The sequence below is a fragment of the Dromaius novaehollandiae genome, chromosome 5, assembly GCF_036370855.1.
Source record: "Dromaius novaehollandiae isolate bDroNov1 chromosome 5, bDroNov1.hap1, whole genome shotgun sequence".
NCBI classification, from domain to species: Eukaryota; Metazoa; Chordata; class Aves; order Casuariiformes; family Dromaiidae; genus Dromaius; species Dromaius novaehollandiae.
Window position 1 is genome coordinate 63,114,489 of NC_088102.1, and position 6,133 is coordinate 63,120,621.

Below are 6,133 nucleotides of genomic sequence, written 5' to 3' on the forward strand. Positions count from 1 at the left end.
GTTGCCCTTGCACAAGTTCCTTTTGTCAAGTGACCAGTGATTAAACAGTCAGCTGAAAAACAACTGAGCCTGGACCTCCTCATATAGATGGCATTACTGGAACCAGCAGGGATGTATAGCTGGAGCAACTGAACAGTCCTGGAAAGGACTGATAAAAATATTAAGTTACATTGTGACTTAATCACATCTCACTACTCTCAAGGCTAAGAATAAAATGATGACATGAGATCTTCCACTGTCCTTATATCCTGTCAAGAACAAACTTTGGATTAACTTGAGGCTTTAGCATATATTTCTTGCCATATTTTGCTGACAAGCTCTTATGACATGTAGGATACTAATAGCACACTTGTGCAAGCAGTCAAATCAAAGGTTTATAACCATGCTATTGCTTAACAGGGTTAGTTTTGTGTTCTGAGGTCACTTCCAGGTAAGGAGTTTGTTCATCTCTTATCTTAACTGGAGAATGTGTAAAACTGAAGTAGAAATAGGTACTGAACTTGAAACAGATTCAGATTTTCCTCCACAGTTTGTCTCCGTTGTATTACCCTGGTCACACGGCAGGGCTGACGCTAGCTGTGTCCGGTGAGCTGCGAGCTCCCCTCGTCAGCGTGTCGGAGCGACAGCCTGAGACCGAAGCGGGTCTGGCTGGAGCGCTGCTGAGTTTTGCCAGTTCTCAGAGGGTGGCGTGTGCTGCCTGGTGGCACGCGTTAGGGCTGGGGCCTCTGCTACACGATTCTGAAGCTGAGCTATGGTTACATGGGACGGAAGAGGACAAAGCCACAGACAACTTCCCACAGTCTGTCCCTTTTCCCTGGCCAAGCAAACCTCTGTGAGAATGTGACCCGGTTTGTCTCATTATTCTGCACCAAATTCTGAATATATACAGTAAAACTTCTGCAAAACCAAAGCTCAGTATGAATGTTTCCATGAAATTAAAGCAATCTAGCATTGAACTTCTGTTTAAAATGTCTTTTGATGGTCACTCTAGAAGCTTTTCTAAGGCATTCTGGAAGAACTTAGCTTGATTCCAGACTGATTCATGGATTTTCCAGTAATTAATTCCAATGGCAGTTCCACTCTTGAGAAAGTGGCCATCACTGAAGTGGCCTAAATACACATTTGATCTCTGTTGAAAAGGGAACCCTGCAGTGTTGAGATCTATATTAGCACTGTGGCTCTCAGGAAACTACTACATTTTATAAAAAAGGCTCTCATTGTTGGCCAAATTTAAACCGAACAACAAGGAAAATGTATGAAACATTATTTGTGTGAATAAGCTTGAAGCCTACTTATTCTAAATCTGAATACGACCTTTGAGGAGACTATAGAAACAGAATAAAGCAAGAAATTAGACAATTTAAGGATGCAAGTTTTGCAAAAGCTAATGCTAACAAAAGTTTGGATGACATATGATATTACGTTTCAGAGTTTAAATCAATCTCTAGCTATTAAAATTACAGAATCACAGAAAATGGAGATGGAAAAGATGATGAGAGTGTATCTAGCAGACCATGTTCCTTCCCAGCAGGAAGGATCAACTAGACATATGTCATTCCTGACAGATGTTAGACTACCACGGTATAAAATCCTCCAATAATAGATATGCCGTAACTGCAATGCAACCTATTCTTATATGTCATTATTCATAATTTTAGACAGCTCCTTCTAATGTGTGGCATACTCCTTGTTGCCTTTTAAGCCTGTATATTTTTGAATGTAGTAACAGTGTAGATTATTACTGTTTAATGGCAAATCTTTATATTTTTGAAAGCTATTAGCACATTCTCCATAGTCTTTTCTTCTCTTAACTAAATGCTTCCCCATTCTTCCATTTCTTTTTCTCCTAAAGCATGTTATGGGATCTCTAATAATTATTACTGGTATTTTTCTGGAGTTTCTCCAACTCGTCCATACCTGTGTTGAGGTATGTCATGCTATACTGAACAGGGTACACCAGCTGGGATCTCATCAATGACAAGTAGAGTGTAAGGATTACCTCTTGCGTCTTAAACATGATACCCCTCTTAATATACAGCTTGCTTTCACAACAGCATGGCGTCCTTACCTTCGTCTCAGCTTACACCCCCTTCTACAGAGCTGACTGCCACCCCACATTAGAGTGGTGCTTTCACAGGGGCTCATCAGCACTCACCTCCCCCGGCGTGCTCTGTGGAGTCGTCTCACGTGGAACGGCTTTCTGGCTGTTGTTAGAAATGGGATGCTGAATTCAATAGCCAAATGCGTCCATCCCAAACACAGATAAGTAATTCTCAGGCTTCTCTTTGTAGAAAAAGGCTGTTTGATTTCTACAGCTGGTTTTGTCATGAAATGTCCTCATCTACAAAAGGCTTAATTAGGTACTATGAAGATCAAGCCTTAGAGAGAGCAGAGACATGAATCATGCTCACCTCCATCATGAAGTATTTGCTGTAGCTATGGATTGTGGCACTGTCCCTGTCTATCCTTTTAGAGTCCTCTGTTGTCAGATATGCAGCCATTACTGGGAATGGAAATTGTGTCTGTGCAGCTCAGAGTCTTGTAACTGAAGAATTACATTTTACTATTGAACAAAAATCTCAACATACCCTGTAGATACAATATTTTTGTTTAACATGTCAGCTGGTAACAGTTAAGAACCTCACTGCAGTGTCTACAGCTTGCTGATGTAATGGGAATGTCTAAAGTAGGAGAAAACAGTTGCACTTTAAAACATGTTAGTTAAAATATTCTACTATTTAACATGATTTAAGCAGGAGTTGTATCTAGCGTGGAGAAGGAAAGTCATTTTAAAATAGGAAAGTTGTTTCTTCCTCTCTTCCTCCCTAGAAACTTAAACTAATTTCTTTGAATGGAAATTCCTTTTACTTGGAGCTGCACATTGTTTATATAATCTGATTTCTTTTAACAAATGCAGCCTTTCTGTAGCTCTTCAAGTTCGTCTACTTTGAACCCATACCCATTGATTATTTTACCTGATATATTATCTGCCACTGCAAAATGTAGAACAAGTTCCTTGAAACATGGTTTCAGTAAGTATCTTGCTTTCCTCGTGGGGTGCTCATAAATACCCCTCTATGCTAGTTTTTCCACGAATGCTTAACCTTTAGTTTGGGATTTATCTAGCAACAGGAGACCATTATCTTGCGACAGTCTTGTATTGTATCTCTTTCACAACTTCCAAATATAGACAAACCAGACTTTAGAGTTCTTTGTAATTGGTATACTTTCTTCTCTATGTTACGTACAAGAGAAGAGAGATTTGCAAGGAGAAAACGTGTCTGGTGGGACCAGCAGACACATACCTGAGGGGAAAAAGGACAAGCAGTCCAGCTGGGAGTCCCTGCATCAGCTCTGGCAAGAAGCAGTCAGAGCGCTTGCCAACCTGCAAGTACTATTTCATCTATATATGCATATGTGCACAAAAGTGTATCTATTAGTTTTAATACCTGTTGCTTTAAATTTACGTTTCTTCCTGTGAAAGCTTAAAGTGGAAATGCTGGCATCCGAAATCTTGTAATCACTGCATCCCACAGGCTCCAGTCCGAGGCTGAGTTGCACTGGCAAGAAAAGTACTTGGATTAACTGGAATCAGCCACAAGATAAAATGAGATAGGCATCCCCCCACCCCACCCCCAAGAATTGAAATATACTAGTCTTACAGAATTGTTGGCAATTTTAAAGGTTAAAACAGAAATATTCTATGCAGACAAGGTATAAATCCCCCCCCCCAAATGTAAGGGGTTAACTGTTAACAGAGGAAGGGGGAAAGAATAGTGGTGTTTGAAGCAGTGAAAGTAATGCTGAATCGTTTCTTTAGATGCTACTTTTGGATGTTAAACGTTCGTAAACTAAGCAACGAACTGCAACCTCAGAAAGACTAGCTTAGAAATCAGAATAAGATTCGCGGGAAAGTAAGGGATTTAAAATCAGATACTGCAACTCCCTCTTCCAGGAGATTTTTAAAGATCACCCCGACGGGAATGAGTGTGATAGACTCGTTATTTCAAACGAAAACTCCAGGTTTGTGTGCGTGAGGGGGGGGAGCCTCCGCCGGGAGCAGCGCGGCGCAGGAAGCCGAAGGGCAGCGCGGGGGGCAGCCCGGGCGCGCGGGGCTCCGCGGGCGCGGAGGCCAGGCGGGAGCCCCCAGACGCTGCGCGTGGGCACGGAGCGCGCGCGCCAGGTGTCACCGCAGCAGCTCACACCTCACCACCGCCACGCTGCGGATCTGCACCGGCTTCGCTCTCGGTACTGCGGGCTGCAGGTGAGCGGAGCAACGCGGCCACGGGTTAGAGAGCTCAAAGACCTCCCCCCCGGGGACCGTAACGCAGGAAAACTTACGACGAAAAAAAAATGACTTGTCATTTGAAAACCCTAACCCGTTTTGCAATCGTCTTTCTGCAAAAAGCGGAGAGGCAGGAGCTGCTGAAGCGCCCCGCGGGCGCGTCGTGCCGCCGGCTCCCGCGGAGGGAGGGGGCACGGCTCGCTCGGAGGGCGCGGGGAGCCCCCAGGGCCGGCGGCAGCAACGAAAAGCAGAAGCCTTCCTCGGATAATCAGCGAATTGCCCGCGTTTTCAGTATGTTTATGTTCCTCTTTATACGCTTCAAACCTAGAATCGCATTAACAAAAGAATACCTGTTCCGCGCTTATCTCGGACTTTATTCACTTCCAGGTGAAATACACTATTTTTACCATCAGGAGTTTGCCGTATGTTCAGGTTCTGTGAAAAATAAACGAAGAAAAGCCAAGAAATCAATAGGAAAACTCGCGCATCCATTAAAGCAGCCAAGTGAGGGATCTAGATTTCAGAGGAGCTGCATTCAGCGCCCGTCCCGCGGAGCCGGGGCGCAGCGGCCTCGTTGTGCTGCCCCATGTGCGATCTCGGCGGCCTTACGGAAACGGGGAGCGGCCCCGCACCAGCCCGCCCCACCGGGCACCGGCTACCGCCGCACAGGACGGCGCGGGGGCGGCTGCGGCTGCGGCTGCGGCGGCACCGCGCAGGGCCGCCCGGCCGCTCTCTGCCTCCCGGCGCCGGAGGGCAGCAGCCCGCTGCGCGTAGCAGCCGCCCCGTGCGCGCCGCCGGGCGGAGGTTGGCGGCGCCTCGGCAAACGCGGCGGGGGCGAGCAAACATCCTGGGCGGCAGGTGCGGCCCGGCGGGCCGTGACGGAGGGCCCTCGGCGGGGTGATGCATGGGGCGGCGGGCAGCCGGCCGCTAATCCCCGCCGGGCGCCGCGCCCGCCTCCGGGCTCGGCGTTAAGGCGGGGGAAATCCGCCTCTTCCCCCTTGTCTCTTCCCTGCAGCACGAGGTGTGCGGCGTGGGCTACGCCAAGGCGCTGCACCTGCCCTTCGAGACCTCTGCGTTATTGTCATTTCTACTCGGAGTGTTGCCTCGGGGCCGTGCGGTCAGGGGGAGCGAGCGCCCCGCGTCACCCGCGGCCGCCCCCCCTTTCCGCGCCGGCCCCCGGGCTCGCCCGAGCGCTCACTCGGGATGGGAAAGCGCGGCCGCACTGAGGGGAACGCGGGTTTGCGCCAGCGGGCCCCGAAGCACCGCCGGGGCAGCTCCTCCGAGGCACAGGGCACCTCCTCAGCCTCCGGGCTTCTGCAAGCGCTGTGCGAGCGGGTGCAGTTAGGAACGGGGAGGCTCTAGAGCGAGGAGGCAGCGGAGCGGGGCCTGCCCCGGCCGGGGGAATTCCCAGAGAACGGTAACCCGCATCACTGAGCTGTGCGAAGTGCGGGGTGAAGTCGCTCCCCGCCGGAGCGGCTGGCGGCCCCGCAGCAGAGCAGCCGCGGCCCTCGGCGGCCAGGCCGCGTCCCGTCCTGTCTGCAATGCAGCGGCGCTTGCAGCAGATGTCGCCTCTAATAAGCACCTGGCGCGTGCGGCGCCGGGCGGCGGTGCCGGGGCGCGGCGCGGAGCTCAATGGCTCGGGGCGGGCTCCCCCCCCGCGCGCGCAGTGACCTCAATGCAAATGGGCTGCCGCGCCGGGCCGAGTCACTGCCCGATTTTGTGAATGGGACGCTCCCGGGCTGGGCGATGACGTAACCGCGGAGCTGGGGGTCGGGGCCCAATGGCGGGTGGGTTCCCGGCGGGCGGCGGAGCTCCCCATTGGCTGGCGACGGCCGCGCGGGCGCCCAC